Source organism: Cebus imitator, unplaced genomic scaffold, assembly GCF_001604975.1.
Source record: "Cebus imitator isolate Cc_AM_T3 unplaced genomic scaffold, Cebus_imitator-1.0 Scaffold61, whole genome shotgun sequence".
Classification (NCBI taxonomy): Eukaryota; Metazoa; Chordata; class Mammalia; order Primates; family Cebidae; genus Cebus; species Cebus imitator.
The window spans coordinates 829,525-847,572 of NW_016107376.1; the positions used below are offsets into that span (position 1 = coordinate 829,525).

Genomic DNA, 18,048 nt, shown 5'->3' on the forward strand with positions numbered 1-18,048 from the left:
TTACTCTTGTTGTCCAGGCTGGAGTACAATGGCATGATCTCAGCTCACTGCAACTCCGCCTCCTGGGTTCAAGCAATTCTCCTTCCTCAGCCTCCTGAGTAGCTGAGATTACAGGTGCATGCCACCACACCTGGCTAATTTTTTTTTTTTTAAGTAGAGATGGGAACCCCATCTCTAGGGGTTCTAGGCCAGGCTAGTCTAGAACTCCTGACCTCAGGTGATCCACCTACCTTGGCCTCCCAAAGTGCTGGGATTATAGGCATGAACCACCATGTCCGGCCCACAGAATTCTTAAGTCTGTCACATGATGCTCTCTCTATAGGACCATCTGGCTGCTTTTCAAGGAAGTGGTCTCAAACTTGGTTTGGGAAATGCATCTACTTTCACTACTGCATACCAATGCCCTCACTTAGCCCCAGGTGCCTACCACATCATGTGGCTGGATGTTGGCTAATGCATTTCTTTTTTCTACAAAGGGAACAGGACAATAACTTCCCCCAAAATAATTTCAACCATGTGGCTTATATAGTTACACACCATCAGCAACTCCTCTCTCAACTGGAATTCTGGGGCCAGTTCAACTTGGTATCCCATTTTATCATCAACACAAGGGCAGGCTTCTGAACCTCTCTATGACTAAGTCACTTTACCTGGTGACAATTAATAAATTTCATTTGCCAATACTTTATGATTTTTGCACTTACATTCATAAGAAACATTGGTCTACACCTCCTTTGTCCTGTCCTTATTCATTGTTGATACCAACATTATCTCACGTCTCATAAAATAAGTAGGATAGTTTTCTACCACCTTTTTTGTTTCTGAGATAGGTGACATGAAACTGATAATATTGTTCCATGAAAATTTGGTAAAGCTAAGTTTTAAAATCACCAGATACGGGAGTTTGCTTTGCAATTATTTGTTAGGTTGACATATGTATTAACTTCAATTTTCTAAATGTATATTTCACATTTAAAAGGTGAAGGAAAAAATAAATTTATCAAGTCTTATTGGTCATTTAATAGGATGACTTTTTGGTTATCAATTTCATTTATTTAGGGTGACTAGTTTACTTTTATTTCATCCTAAGTCATTTCTGCTCATTAAAAATTTCCAGATAATTACCAGTTTTGTATAGTTTTAAAATTTATTGACAAAATAATATAGTGAGCTCATATTTAAAAGAAATCTACTCTGACTGACTTTTATTCTTTTTTCGATCCTGGAAATGTGTTTTTCCTGTAATTTGGTCAATTTTTACTACGTATTTTTATTTTGAGGATGAGTTATTTGGGCATTTAAGTTTATGAGGAATTTTTTTAAATCCACATTTATCCATAAGAAAGATTGCTCTATACTTCTTCTGTTCTTTCCTTAAGCATTGTTGATACGAGCATTATTCCAATTGTTCTATCTTCACATTCCCTTTGGGGATAGACTTCTCTTTTTGCATACTTACCAAAGAATTATTTGCTTTATTGGAAAGTCAATAGGTAGTAAATATTCCTAACTCTGTTTGGCTGACAATGTATATTTCAAGCCCCCTGTCTTCATAGAACTAGTTTACTAGGGCATGAATTTCTAGTTTAACAATTACTTTGCCTTAGTATTTTCTTTCTGTTGTCTTTTGAAATCTATTGTCCTGAGAGAATTCTATGCTCAATGCAGTTGTTAAAATTGGCATTACTTCTGTGAAGGCTTTTATTTTATTTTCCAAAAAATTAGCCTGGTGTAGTGGTGTGTGCCTGAAGCCTCAGCTACTGGGGAGGCTGAGGCAGAAGAATTGCTTGAACCAGGAAGCAGAGGTTGCAGTGAGCCAAGATTGTGCTATAGCACTCCAGCCTGAGTGACAGAGCGAGACTTCATTTCAAAAAAAACAAAATTAAAAATAAATTAATAAAATAAAAATTTAAATATTTTATTTTCCTTGTTTTCCTGCAATTTTATGATACTACATCGAGGTGTGGATTTTCAGTGTATGTTTTGCATTCATGTGTGTGAGAGCATTTTGTGTATTAATTTTGAGGTCATTTTATGCAAATTTTATGTAAATAAGAATTCTTAGCTATTTTATTCTTTCAGTATATTTAAAAAATATTTTATCCTGGACTTCTAAAAATCCCAGCAGCCATACATTGTAGCTCTTCCATCTATTCATCCATATATCACATACATCATAACTGTTCTTCTGTATTTTTTAATCTTTTTTTCTTTCTGTGTTGTATTCTGAGTGAATTCTTTAATGACATTCTTCACTTTATTACGTCTTTCTTCAACTGTATTTAACTTAGCATTGGATTTGATTTTAAATTTCCAGGGACTAGTTGTTATGCCCAAGTTTTCTTTAATCATCTGCTTTTTAACTTTTTAACTCTTTTTGTTTCTTACGAAATATATTTCTTCAAGTTTTTGAGAATCATACTTATTTAAACACATTTTCAGTTGGCTTATTCTTTTTGTTTTATTAGGAGCATATTTTTCAATTGCCAATTTCACTTACTATCTCTTTTACCAAGAGATTTTCTTACTGTCTTGGAGTTTTATTTTTGAGCTTCTTTTGAATTGAAGTTTTCTCCCTTATGATGTTTTTCTGTGCAGTGATTGTAGGGTTACTTTCCTTACATTTTTTTCCACTCTCCAGTTAAATCTTTTGCTGTTTCAAGGACACTGTGCTGCCATCATGTTAGGGATTATTCCTATGGAAGCTTTGATCCAAGTACTAGTTGCAAGGCGGTCTGTAATCCTTGCTATGACAAATATTCAGTTCTGGAAAAGCTACAGATTAAGGTAAAATTGCACTATTTCTTTATCCTAATTCTATGGGTGCAGGACGTTGTTTGCACACCCATTTTCATATGGTGAGCCTCTATTTCCCAATATGGAAGCACTTTTTGTTGATTCTTTGAGTGGATAAGATGTCCAGACAATTATTATTATTATTTTTTTTAACAATAGTTCTCTGGAATCTTCTGGAATTCACCTCTTCTTGCTAAGTTTTTATAGCATTCTTACTTTTTATAGCATATAATTATTTTATAGCTGTGCAACCATGCTGAGGTCCCTGGTCTAGTTCACTCTGCTTGCTTTGCAAATGAGTATTACGGAAAGTTAGCCCATGTCTATTTTTTTCCTTTCTTATCAACAACAAAACTCAGAACAATGCCGAGATGAAAAGCTGTCTCCATATTCCACAAGCATGACTTCTGGAATATAATTTAAAATAGGAATCAATTTTGTCTTCCATGATCTTTAAACCTGCTACACATGAATGACATTTCTAGTAGGCCTCATGACTTCCCTGATCACTCTTGGGTAAATGAATAATATGATGGGCACTGTAAGCCACAAATATGGGCCTAAATTTGTGATTTAAATGCTGTCTTCTGTAACAACCAAAACCTCAAATTCAGCAGCATTTCTTCCCCTCCAAAAAGCTGACAACCATCTAAGTAGGTGAGTTGGCATTTTCATTCTTCTTTAGCTACTCCAGTCCCAGTGCCTTCCACTCATCTGGCATTGGAGTCTGGGAAGGCAGCAAGGAAGGAGAGGAAGAACATTTTGATTTGAGTGTGCTTCCAGTTCTCTGGGCCGGGAAGGTATTTTAAGAAGAAACTGAGTGGTCGGTGTGGTGGCTCACGCCTGTAATTCCAGCACTTTGGGAGGTCAAAGTGGGAGGATCACTTGAGGTCAGGAGTTCAAGACCAGCCTGGCCAACATGGTGAAATACCATCTCTACTAAAAATACAACAAAACTAGCTAGGCCTGGTGGTGCCCGCCTGTAGTCCCAGCTATTTGGGAGGCTGAGGCAGGACAATTATTTGAACCAAGAGGCAGAGGTTGCAGTGAGCTAAGATCACACCACTGTACTATAGCCTGGGCAACAAAGCAAGACTCCATCTCAAAAAGAAAAGAAAAGGAAATGAAAAAGAGAAAGAGAAAGAAACTGTGGCCTATAACTATACTATCCTGAATGTGTTTGAGTATCTGATCTCCCCTGGCCTTGTCAAAGCTAAGCCAGGGTTGAGCCTGGTTATTACTTGGATGGGAAGCTTCCTGGGAATACTGTGTGCTGTAGACTTAAAAAGAAATGTGTCATTTTTTTTATACAAGGCTTTTTTAAGAGTTTCTTTACCTTGGGGTCTTCTCAACTTCTGACACAACTATTTGGGGAAATCTTTTTAAAACCACCAGGATGGCATTACTACTATGGGTAGAACATTCTGTATCTAAGATTTTTATATTTTTGACTCACTTTTAAGGGAAGACACGGAATTTCCGATTTTCTAGCTACTCTCACTCTGCTTTGATGTGATGGGCCACCAGCCACAGCAACTATCTTTAGACATCTCATGAGCTTCACAACCATTCCTATGAGCTTTTACTACTATAGGAAACATATCAGTGCTCTCTGGGAAGTCCCTTTGAATTACACTGTGTTTTCCTTCAGCGGTGGTGTGAAACTCACAACATGGCCAAAACATCTTCAGAAGTCCTCTCTCTCTCTCTCTCTCTTTTGTTGTTTTGTTTGAGATGGAATCTTGCTCTGTCACCTAGGCTGCTGTGCAGTGGCACCATCTCAGCTCACTGCAACCACCATCTCCAGATTCAAGTGATTCTCCAGCCTCAGCCTCCTGAGTAGCTGGGATTACAGGTGCATACCACCAAACCGAGCTAATTTTTGTATTTTTAGTAGAGATGGGGTTTCACCATATTGGCCAGGCTGGTCTCGAATCCCTGACTTCAACTGATCCAACTGCCTCAGCTTCCCAAAGTTCTGGGATTACAGGCATCAGCTACTCTTAGCATTCCTTTCTCAACACTTTTCATAGCCTCAGTGTAGCACAAAGGGTCTAAAAATGACAGCCTTATAATCTGTATAATCTCTTATTTATTGGTCATTGTACCTTAATCTAAACACCCACTTAACATTTTTTTCAGCATATTTCTTAGGAAAATAAGACATATATAAAAATTGTTGGGTGGGGCCTCTGGTTGAACTCTTTTTGTTTTTTTGCCCTGTCATTTTTGGGGGTTGTCTGGAAAGGGATTAGGATGGAATTCTGGACCCAGCGTGTATGGTAGGGAGAATCACAGATTTGTTTCTGACATCCTTGAACAAGTGAAACAATGTCAGTACTCATTTACCACTAGAATTTTTGTTATCAGAAAAATCATTATTCCTTAGGTTTTTAAGCCAGATCTTTATTTCTAGAAACTGAGGCCGGGCACTTTGGGAGGCTGACATGGGCGGATTGCCTGAGCTCAGGAGTTCAATACCAACCTGGACAACATGTTGAAACCCCGTCTCTACTAAAATATAAAAAACTACCCAGGCGTGGCAGCATGTTCCCATAATCCCAGCTACTCCAAAGACTGAGGCAGGAGAATTGCTTGAAGCTGGGAGGTGGAGGTTACGGTGAGCTGAAGTCGTGCCACTGCACTCCAGCCTGGGCAACAGAGTGAGACTCCGTCTCAAAAAAAAATAAAGAAAGAAAGAAAGAAAAGAAAAGAAACTGAATGATATTGGTAACTTTTACATATACTAAGATAGACATGGAAAGATTAACCAGCATCACTATGCTGGCTCAGAGCCTCTTCTATGCCCTATTCAGAGCCCTGGGAGAAAGGAATCTATGGATTGCTTTCCTATCCATGTTGCCTGGTTGGCTGGCTTCCTGCTGTTCTTGGCCAATGGAAGACAGCAACTGGAGATTGGAAGGTGGAAGGAGAATCTGGAATATATTTTGCCTGTTTCCTCCAACTTCTTCATGATGGCAGTAACCAGGTTGTCCTCCCACTGCAGATTTTTCTTCGAAGCTCTACCACAGTGCCAGTTCTCATTAGAAGGTAGTTATCCAAGGCCTACTCCTTGTCTCTTTACATTTAGGCTTTCTTCTGCTGCTAGTTTCCTGGAGCCTCAATATGTTGTTCTTTCAACCTTGCTCATACCCTGATTAAAGTAAGAGGCTACTTCATAAAAGCTTTGTTATTTGGGCCATCTGGTTTGAATTCTCTTTCTGTCAGATTCCTGACTGATACTGCTATGCAGTTATTAAGTCTAGCAGCAAAAGAAACTATCAACAGAGCAAACAGACATCCTATAGGATGGGAGAACATATCTGCAAACTAAGCATCTGACAAAGGTCTAATATCCAGCATCTAAAAGGAACTTCAACAAATTTACAAGAAAAAACAACCCCATTAAGAAGTGGGCAAAGGACATGAACATACTTTTCAAAAGAAGGCATACATGCAGCCAATAAGCATATGAAGAAAGGACCAACATCACTGATTGGAAAAATGTAAATCAAATCCACAATGACATACCATCTCACACTAGTCAGAATGGCTATTACTAAAAAATCAAAAAATAACAGATGCTGGCAAGCTTGTGGAGAAAAAGGAACCCTTATACATTGTTGGTGAGAGTACAGATTAGTTCAACCATTGTGGAAAGCAGTGTGATGATTCCTGAAAGAACTAAAAATGGAACTACCATCGGATCCAGTAATCCTATTAATGGATATGTATCCAAAGGAATATAAATTGTCCTACCATAAAGACACATGCACATGTATGTTCATTACAGTACTATTCACAATATCAAAGATATGGAATCAACCAAACGCCCATCAATGGTAAACTGGATAAAGGAAATATGATACATATACATCACGGAATACTATGCAGCCATAAAAAAGAATGAGATTACATCCTTTACAGGAACATGGATGGAGCTGGAGACCATCATCCTTAGTAAACTAATGGAGGAACAGAAAGCCATGTACTGCATGCTCTCACTTTTAAGTGGGAGCTAAATGATGAGAACACATGGACACATAGAGGGGAACAACAGACACTGGGGCCTACTTGAGGGTGAAAGGTGTGAGGAGGGAAAGGATCAGAAAAAATAACTTTTAGTTATTAGGTTTAATACTCTGTGATGAAATAATCTGTCCAACAAACCTCCATAACATGAGTTTATCTATATTACAAACCTCCACATGTACCCCTGAATCTAAAACTGAAAGTGCAGTCAAGGTAGGTCTTTTAATTCCAAGGCTAGTCTTCCTTCTCTTGTATATCACAATGTTTCATATGCTATATAGCCAATGAATGACTAATTTAGTTTTATGTATTATGATGTTTTGTCATAAAAATAAACTAAAAAATGTAGGCAAATAGCTGTCAATATGAATATATATTTGTTTGCTAGGGCAATTTATCCTAGTTAAATATATGCTACAAATTTTTTTATATATATAATACCCTTTATTTTATGTATATAATTTTTGTTCCCTTGACACCATAAAATTCATAAACAGTAGCAAAAACAATACGTTATAATTTACATGCTAAGGAGAAAAGTTCTTATATCATTTCTAATTTCAACAAATGAAAAAGAATATACGTAAAGCCTTATTCTTATTACTGAAGTCTTTATTCAAACTAAACACATTCTCATTCTAATACTGTAACAGAAAAATATTGCTTTTCAGTTTTTATCTACAGAATGAAAAATGTAATTCTTAGAAAATGTTCTTATTCCAAAATTAGAATACCCCCTATATATTCGGAAAGCATTCTACATCAGTTCTCAAAATTGTTAGATGGTGGTAGCACTAAAATAAAAAGAATTGCTATGAAGTTATATTATATGTTTTCATTCTGGATGCCCAAACAATAAATTTGAAAAAGATGTATTTTTTAATTCAATACCAAAATGCATGGTTATATAATCATATATAAAAACTCTAACCACTGATCATGAATAGTCATAATTTAACCTTAAACTTGGAAGCAAAAACCATTTTCATTATCTCCTTCTTTTGCCCGGTGGAAATAAGTCTTTCTTTGGAAAACACAAAGGGATTTCCTATGTAGCAGAATTAGAGACAGACAGCAGATTAGGGCAATGGCAAACATAAACTGGTGCTTTCAGAGGATAAGAAAAGTCCCACGGGGGTTTCAAAATTAAAATGCATTGAACTACTTAGACCTGTCAACATTTCACGACTAAGAGGGATAAGTTCAAAAAGTTCTACCTCATTTGCTAGATTTTGCTTCTGTAAGGCAGAGATCAGCCACCTAGCAACAGCACAAAAGCTTCTAGTCTGACATAGTTAAACTCATGCTGGCTGAGCAGGAAGAAAAGCTGTGTAGGATCAGGGCAGAGCTGGATGGCCTGCCGTTCCCGGGCCACTGGGGAGGCCTGGTTGGGGAAATTGTGAAATTCAGTCTGAGGAATGACTTTTTGTCAGCATTCTTAGAAGCTAGTCTCTTGAGCGACACCACTGAGCTGCGTCTCTTGCTCCCATTCAGTAGAGTGCACTGGCCACATACACACACATCACACACAGCAAAGAAAGAAGAGGTGTCATTTTCAACCAATAGCTACCCCAGGAAGCTTGCTCGTGCACATACTAGGAAAACTGATAAAGTGAAAACTGTGTATAAACATTTTTCTCTGCAGCTATTTTAGGATGGAGGACGGAGTGAGCTTTTTGAATCTGATTCTTATACTCTAGACAGCTATTTCTTGTTCTTTCTTTTAAAGCAAGTCCTCTGGCATTAAATACTGCTCCACAAATAACCCACCACTCTTCTCGGAGGGCAGAAATATCTACTTAACAATCAGGTCATACCAGAGACCTTGGAAAATATCTGGATCACAAATCCCTGTCAGCAATGACCAGTGAATGGAATCTGGGCCATGCCTTTCCTTAGAGGATGCCCTCCCTGGATGAGTCAACAGGTCATTCATTCGGAAGGTGCCAACTATGAAAGCTTACGGCTATCACCAGGAGCCTAAAAACCAGTCAACAGCTAAGTGTACAAATATATCAAGAGGCTTTCTTTCTGGGAAAGGGGCAATGAGGGAAGAATAGGTATTACTGTGCTTTTCATTTTTGTGACTCCATTGGCATATGTGATTGCGGTAAAATCCAGCTCTGCAAATTAGGCAGGGAAGAAGGCTCGGCGAGCTTGGCGAGAGCTGTTTGTTGCTTCACCTTCAATCACATTGCTGGTCTGCCTTGCTTGCCTGGCTCTGCAGGAGGCAGAAAGTGTGTAATGCTTTCTGACAACATGGAAAGAAAAACTGAGGGACGAGCACATTCATCCACAGGACACTTCCTTAAAAGCAGCCAACTGGTTCTGCCTTTTACTGTAAGAGATGTTTGTATTTTTTAAAATATCAAAACTATTTTTCTCTTTTATTTTCTTACCAGAAAAATTAGCAACACATGATTTTTAAAATCTTTTTAACACCATTTTAAGTTATAAAAAGCAGTACCTGGTAAAATAAAAATGCAAAAATTTCACTATGAAATCTCCCTTTCCCCCAAGCCAATCTTCTACAGAGCTCACTCACTATTCTTAATAGTTTGATGTGTAACTCACTAGTCTCCTTTTAGTTTTTCATACACAGTTACACATTTTCTCCCTCTCCAAATAGGATCTTAATATGCATATTATTTTGGCATTTGCATTTTCACCTAACAATATGGATACTTTTCTATGGCAGGATTTATATCTTCTATTTTAAAAATTTTACATAGTATTCCATAACACTATTTGAAACACTTAACTGTGTTTTCAATATGGTGCTATTGCAAAATGCCAAGATCAATATGTTTGTGTTTATATTTCTTGTTAATATGTTAGTAGGCTAGATTCCTAGGATTGAGATTGTTAAGAAATGTGCATATTAAAATGTGGAATGGCTACTGCCACTTTATTTTTCCTAAAAGTTGTGTTTTTCTCCATGTTGTATATTTACAAAAGTTATAGTCCCACAAGCTATATATAAAAGGGACAGTGTTTCTATATTCTCACAAATAAAAGATATTACCAAATTTTTCTGTCACTTTGATAGGTAAAAATAGGATATCAATGACTTAATTTGCACTTATTTATTAGTTAGGTTGGTTTTTTTTTCAGATGTGTGATGACCATTTATTTTCTTTTTTCTGTAAATGATATTTGTCTAGTTTATCTGTTACATAAATTTTATTGTTTTGAGGTTATACCATACATATTATGACTAATCCCTAGCTGTAGTGTACCCTGTATATTTTCCTCCTGGCCTAGATTTTTTTTTCTTTTTTACTTTTTCTTTTTTTTCCTTTTTTTTTTCCAGACAGTCTTGCTCTGCTGCCTAGGCTGCAGTGCAGTGGCGCAATCTCGGCTCACTGCAAAACCTTGGCCTCCCAGGTTCCAGGGATTCTCCTACCCCAGCTTCCCAAGCAGCTGACATTACAGGCACCTGCCACCACTCCTGTATAATTTTTGTAGTTTTAGTAGAGATGGGGTTTCACCGTGTTGGCTAGGCTAGTCTTGTACTCCTGACCTCAGATGATCTGCTCTCAATGGCCTCCCAAAGTGCTGGGATTACAGGTGTGAGTCACCAAGCCCGGCCCTGTTATTGTTTTTCTAAACTTTGTTTATGGTGTCTTTTACCACACTAAATACTTTCATTTAAGAATTATCCATATGATCAAGTTTTCAAATTTGCTTATCTTTTATTTTATGGCTGCTTAGTAAGCTTAGAAAACACCTTCAGACTTCAAGATTTTAAAATATTCCTGTATGCTATATTTTCTTTAAGAAATCTTATACTTTTCCCCTATATATACTTCTAATAATTCTGAAATTAATTCCCATGTATTATGTCAATAATAATTTACATTTTAATGGCTAATCAATTATCTTACTATCAATTATAACATAGTCCAACTCATCCATTCTCATTAACTTGAAACACTACCGATTTTATACTGATTTTATGTAACTATATTAAGCTATTTGTAGACTTTTTATTATTTTCCAAGGCTTTGTTTGTCTATTTCTGTTCCAGAATTTTTATTACAATATTTATTACAATGACTTTATAGCGAGCTGTATTGTCAAGTATGGCAAATATCAATTTTAATTTTAGCTGTAAGTTTTATTTATTTTTTTCCAAGTGAATATTAAAATCCATTTGCCTATTTAGAAATCAAATAAAAATTTAAAATATTAACAATTTAATTAGCCAATTTAATTAATTGGCTAATGGTCATTTGTACAGTATTGAAAATCACTGATTCTAGAAAGTGGTTTGTTCATGTTTTTTCTATCCATTTATTTAGGTTATCTGTGAGGGTCCTTTATTTGAGCTTTTTAGCTTTCTTTATGTGGGTGATGCACATGTACTGTTAGGTATAGGCCTGTATATATAATAATTGCTGCTATTTCAGAATGAAACCCTTTTCCAATTATCTAGTTTAATTATTGTTTCTACTGGTGAAAAGGAAATTCATCTAGTCTTGTATATTTATCTTATGTCCATCTATCTTGCTGAACCATTTTTTCAGTCTAACAGTTTTGCAGTTAATTTGCTTGGATTTCCTAGACTGTCAATATCTGCAAACATATTTGTTTCTTTTTTAATATGTTTAGCTTCTACTTATTTTGGCTTGTACCTTTGGTTACAACTCCCTGAGCAAATAGAATAATCCAAGGACTGGCAGACCTCCCCGACTTAAAAAAAAAAAAAAATCCTGGTTTTAAGGGAAAATGTTTTCAGTTTTTTGACGGAAAACACATTGAAATTTTTTGGAGTGAAGGACTACAGTTTTGACTTTTAAATTTCTCCTATCTCCACCAATCTACTCAACTTTTATCCCTATTCTTGGGCCAATTTTATACTTTTCTACAAAACTGTCTTTTCCATGTGTTAGATATGAAAACAACACATCACTCTGCATGGCCTCTCAAGCTTACTACCTAAAAGACAACTAAATATTCTCTACTTTAAATTGACTTTTTGAATCTTTGGAATTATTTTCCTTTGCAAAACATTCCAGTGCCATTATGAATATTTTTGTTAGTTCTTAACACTTGAATACTATGTTATGTTTGAAAAAATAACAGCAGAGGCCATGGTCTTCCATTTCGATGATTTGGTCTGTATTCCACCTAGTTAAGAGCTGGGGAGAGATAGCAAGGGGAGAAATGCCAGATGTAGGTGATGGGGAGGAAGGCAGCAAATCACACTGCCACGTGTGTACCTATGCAACAATTTTGCATGTTCTTCACATGTACCCCCAAACCTAAAATGCAATACAATAAATAAGTGGGGGAAAAAAAAAGAGTGACTGTTGGTTGCTATGGGTAAGATTTACCTGATGTTAAATATGCAATTGGTGAACAGATTACTAGTGTCTCCCACTAAGATACAAAATTTTTTAGAAATATTCTTCAGTAAAGAAAACAATTATTAATGATACATTTCAGCAATTGCAGAACCCTCTTTTAATTCACAGCTTCATCATGGCAGAGAAAGTTAGTTTTAAGCAAATGTCCATTTTCATCCTCTGCATTTGAGAGTGGTTAGGGAATTGTTTTAAGTCATGGAGTTAGTTAGCAGTGGAGCTCATATCAAAACCCAGGTCTGCCTGTTTTTAGAATTATATCTCTTTCCTTTATTGTACACTGCACTGCACACAGGATATGATCTATATGCCCATGGGTTCGGGGAATGTTCTAGAGAGGAGATTCTGTATGAGCTGGGAAGTAAAGGATGAATCTGGAGTTTTTTAGTCAGTCAAGGTGGGAAAGCATAAAATAGGCAAACGGAACCGTATGAATTCTCATAGGAACAAAGCCACATGGTGTGTTAAAGAAAAAGAAACAGTCAAATGCAAATAAAGCTAAGTTTTAGATTTTCTTTAAGGCATTTTATTCAAATTTGTACTCATAGTATCATGCAACCCTAGAATCATAAGCCATCTAGTCAAATCTCCAGAGACAATATCCACAAGGGTTGAGCAGAGATTGCAGCCAAAGAACTAGGTTTGAATCTGGACTCAAGCTCTGTCTTTTTTTTTTGGCTCTGGGAAAAGTACTTAATTTCACTAAGTCGTCTCTCCCTCCCTCTTTCTCTCTCTCTCTCTCTCTCTCTCTCTCTCTCTAAAATAGGATTTTGTTCAGTCACGCAAGCTAAAGTGAAGTGATGCGATCACAGCTCACTATAGTCTGTGCTCAAGCAATCCTCCCACTTCTGCCTCCAAAGTGCTGGGATTACAGATGTGAGCCACTGTGCTCAGCCTCATCTAAATGTTCCCCATCTTTTCTTTTTTTCTTTTCTTTTTTGAGACAGTCTCACTCCATCAACCAGTCTGGAATGTGGAATGCAGTGGTCTGATCTCCGCTCACTGCAATCTCCGCCTCCCAGGTTCAGGTGATTCTCCTGCCTCAGCCTCCAGAGCAGCTAAAACTACAGGCACGTGCCATCATCCCTGGCTAATTTTTGTATTTTTAGTAGAGATGAGGTTTCACTATGTTGGCCAGGCTGGTCTTGAACTCCTGATCTCAAGTGATCCACCTGCCTTGGCCTCCCAAAGTGCTGGGATTACAGGCATAACCACGGTGCCCACCCTAAATGCTCCTCATCTTAACTGCTAAATGGCACATACTGTTATATCTGCTCTACAGGTTTATGTCATGATCATAGGTATGTCAAATACTTAAGTGGTGCTTGACATGTAATTATCAACAATAACACACTTTTTAGGTTATTTTAAAATTTGAGTCAAGTGAGTGAAAGAAAGCTACAGAACAGTTTCAGTGATGATAACTATACTTTTTTCATTTTCCTTTAGTTTGTCCCAGAAAATAACTTTGCTACACCTAGTCCAAGGGATACTTCTTAACTGTTCTATGTTCCCCTTGCATTCCATTGTATGGGTGTATCATATAATAGATTATTCATCCACTTTCCTATAGGTGGACATTTAGATTGTTTCCAATATTTTGAAATTATAAAAGTGACAGAGTGAGTAGCCTTACAGACATGTATTTTCATAATGTTAGAACTCTGCCTAAAGAATAAATTCTATAAATGGAATTGTTAGGTCTAAAAGTAAATGATTATGTAGTTTTGTTAGACATTACCAAATTCCCCTCCATAAGAATTATACCAATTTGCATTAGCAATTAGCAAAGTGTGTGTTTCTTCACAACTTTGCTATCAGAATATGTTGCTTATTCAAGGATGAGTAATGACATCTTAGCGTGGTTTTAATTTGCTTTTTTAAAATAAATGAATTTTTTTCATATGTTTATGCACTGTGATGGCTTTTATGTTCTAACTGAGCTAAGGTATGACAAGATAGTTGGTAAAATATTATTTCTTGGTATAAAGTTTCAAAAGTCATTTTTTCATACCTGCATTCTAGGCAGCACTAATTCCAATACTTGTCTGCATTGATGTTCATTATAGTTATTTCGCTATTGGTAAAGTATTACGTAAAATACTATGTGATGATGTTTCCAGAAGAGATTAGCATTTGAATCAACAGACTGGGCAAAAAAGATTCACCTTCACCAATGAGGGGAGGCTTCATGAAATCTACTGAGAGCCCAAATAGGATCAAAAGGTGAAGAGAAGGGGAATTGATTCCTTCTTGAGATGGCACAACCATCATGCTGCTCTTAGGCATCCAAGGTCTTGGTTGTCAGCCTTGAGATTTTGGATGTACACCAGCCATCCCCAGTTCTCAGGCCTACAGTCTTGGGCTGGGAGTTACAGCATTGGCTCCTTCGGTTTTTAGTCCTTCAAACTGGGACTGAATTACATCACTGTATTTCCTGGCTCTTTAGTTTGCAGATGGCATGCTGTGGGACTTCTCAATCTCCATCATCACAGGAACCAATTCTCATAATAAATCTTTGCGCATATATATATATATATATATATATATATATTTCATTTTCCTTTAGTTTGCCCCAGGACACACACACACATACACACACACACACACACACACACACACACACACACACACACATATATATATTATTGGTTGCGGTTCTCTGGAGAACATTAATCATTCTCTATATTTTAAAGTGAATTTTTGTCCCTTTCTTCTCAGTGATATCTGGGCTTTTCCTGCACATTAAAATAGTTCTTTACGTATTAGGGATATTTGTCCTTTTTCTGATACATGCAACATAAATATTTTCTCTCACACTGTAAGTTGTCTTGATATTGCTTGTGGTGGAATTTTTTGTCATAAAAAAGGTTTAAAAATATATTTTTTTTGTAATTAACATCTGTCTTCAAATGCAATTGCATTTCAGTCATTTAAAAAAAGCTTTTTCCTACATTCAAAATATAAAGAAATTCATTTTGTATTTCTTTAGTGTGTATGGTTTCACTTCGAACTCTGATTTAAGTGAAGATTACCTTTGTTATATAGTGTGAGGTATGGTTCTAAGTTTAACTTTTTCCAAATTCTTAACTAGTTGTTCCAACACTCCCTTTTAAAAGTTCATCTTTGTCCAGCAAATCAAGATGCCACCTTTATCATTTACTAAGTTTTCATACGTACTTGGATACATTTTTTAACTTTCTACTCTATTCTGCTAGTCTGAAATGTCGAACTGTCTATTCAAATACCTGCATAACACTGTTTACTAATAAAAGCTTTATTCTATTTATACTGGTAGGCTACTCAGATTCTCATAGCTTAATTTTTTTACTCAGTGTTTTACTAGCTATTGCTCCACTTATTTTTCCATATGAATGTAATATCTAATTGTTTACCCCTATGAAGAGATTGTAGATCTTTTTGCTGAGACTGTGTTAAACTTATAGAATTACCTAGGGAGAAATAACATCTTTATGATGTTGAGTCAGCTCTCCAGGAAAGAAAATGTTTTTCCACTTGTTTAAGTTCTTCAAGGTTGTTTTTATTATATATATTTGGTTTTATTTTATTAAATGTATTTCTAAATATTTTACCTTTTTGTTGTCAATGTGCATAGCTTTATTTTTCATTTTTTCCTTTTAATAGTTTCGTCTATGTATGTATACTATTAATCTAAGAATACTAATTTTATAGCCTCCAAACTTACTTACTAAATTGATTTTATTGTTTTAATTAACTTTTATCAATTCTCTAGGGTTTTCCAGGTATGCCATCATGACAACTTAACTTCTTTTCTAATTCTTAATGACTTGTTTTCATATTGGTGACTACCTCCAGTACAATGTGAAATATCAGTGAAACTAGTGGTTATACTTGCTTTGTTTCTAATTTTGATGGAAGTGCTTTTTATGGTTTTCTCTTAAGGAAAATGCTACATTTAGGAATAGGGAATATAGAGTTTACCATATTTCAAAAAATATCCATAAATTTACATTTTCCATAGTGCCTCTTTTTAAAATATAAAGAATGGATATTACATTTTTTCAAAGAATTTTTCACAACTCTGGAAACAATCAGAGGTCTAATACAATCCAAATTCATTGTCCTCTTGTGTTATTTGGTTCTCTTCCTAGAGGCCATGAAGATTTTTTTCTGTATCTTAAAGTTTAATGTTTTTACCAGGACATGCATTGGAGTTTTTGGTTTCATGTTAAATTTTTCAGGTACTTGCTGACTTTTTCAATATGTCAATTCAGGTCTCTTCTCATTTTTGAAAAAGTTCACTTAAATTATAGTTTAAATGGTGGTTCTGCTTTACTATTTTATTTTCCTCTTTAGGCACTCCAATCATAGGCATGCTCTTTTTCTTCCACTTTAACTACTTTTTCTTTGATTCTTCTTACTTTATCTCATTTCCATTTCCTAAGTTATTTTTTCCACCTTTGTTAAAAATATCTTAATATATTTACATTTGAACGTATCATCCCTTAAAAACCTTAATTTAATCTTTACTCTGTCAATATTTTTTTTCCCTAGGTTCAATTAATTCAGTGAATTCAGCCAATTCATTTCCTTGGGCTCAACTGATTCTTACTGTTTTACTGCCCATTTTTATATTTAGACTTTAAAATTTTTTAAATTGAAGTGTTGCATGTGTTTGTTTTGAAATATTCCCAATTATATAGTTTTTAAAGAAACAATTAATTTAGCTTTGAATTGGAGTTCAGGGTCTTATAGTATTTCGTTTTTTACACCATGTTTCTTTGTTGTTTTTTGGGTGGGGAGAGGAAGTGTTCTAACTGAACTCTATTTTTAACAAAGGCTTTATGTGAAGGAAAATTTCATTTGTCTCTTCATTTTATGGAATTTGAGATAGTTTACAAGATTTCTAATTTAAGAGCACCCTCTTCTGTCATTGTAATAAAATGGAATTTCTCTAATAGATTACTTTTTTTCTTGGTAGTTGCTCTGACCTATAAACTGGAGAGTAATTACTCTTTACTATGATGAACATATCATATGCTCACTCAATACTTCTCGTTGCATACATAGAAAATCCCCACTAATTCTTTTTTGAATGGTACTTCAGGCTATGATGAGGTCATTTTCTCATATTTCAATACATTTCAAGAATATATTTCAGCGTATTGATGCTTTTCTTTGAAATTATAGGACTTTTCCTTTACATTCATTCATCATTTCTTTTGTCGCCATATTATTCAAATAACTCTTGTTATGCCACGTATATATTAGGGACTGGTCATGAAAAGGTATTAAAAACATGGCCTTTATTTTCTTGGACCATGGTCTTCAAAATTTTACACTAAACACTTCCAAGATGAAAAAGTGAAAAGTAAAGATTATAACTTTATTGCCTTTTAAGTTCCAGGTTAAAGCGCCTTTTTAATATAAGGGATTTCAAATTTACAAAAAGAAAAAAACCCCATTAAAAAGTGGGCAAAGGACATGAACAGATCATTTTCAAAAGAAAACATACATGCGGCCAATAAGCATATGAAGAAAAGCCCAATATCACTGATCATTAGAGAAATGTAAATCAAAATCACAATTACATACCATCTCACACCAGTCAGAATGGCTATTATGTAAAAGGCAAAAAATATCAGATGCTGGCAAGGTTGCGGAGAAAAAGGAACACTTATATACTGATGGTGAAAGTGTAAATTAGTTCAATCACTGTCAAAGCAGTGTGGTGATTCCCCAAAGAGCTAAAAACATAACTACCATTGGACCCAGCAATCCCATTACTAGATATATACCTAAAGGAATATAAATTTTTCTAGCATAAAACCACCTGCACATGTATGTTCACTGCAGCACTAGCAATTCC

At 35.6% G+C, this 18,048-nt stretch overlaps 1 protein-coding gene across 1 annotated transcript in view; it reads right to left on the reverse strand.

Moving 5' to 3' along the window:
* The window catches only part of MALRD1 (MAM and LDL receptor class A domain containing 1), a 538,747-nt gene that overhangs the window by 45,968 nt on the left and 474,731 nt on the right, over positions 1-18,048 (reverse strand). The window lies entirely within an intron of this gene.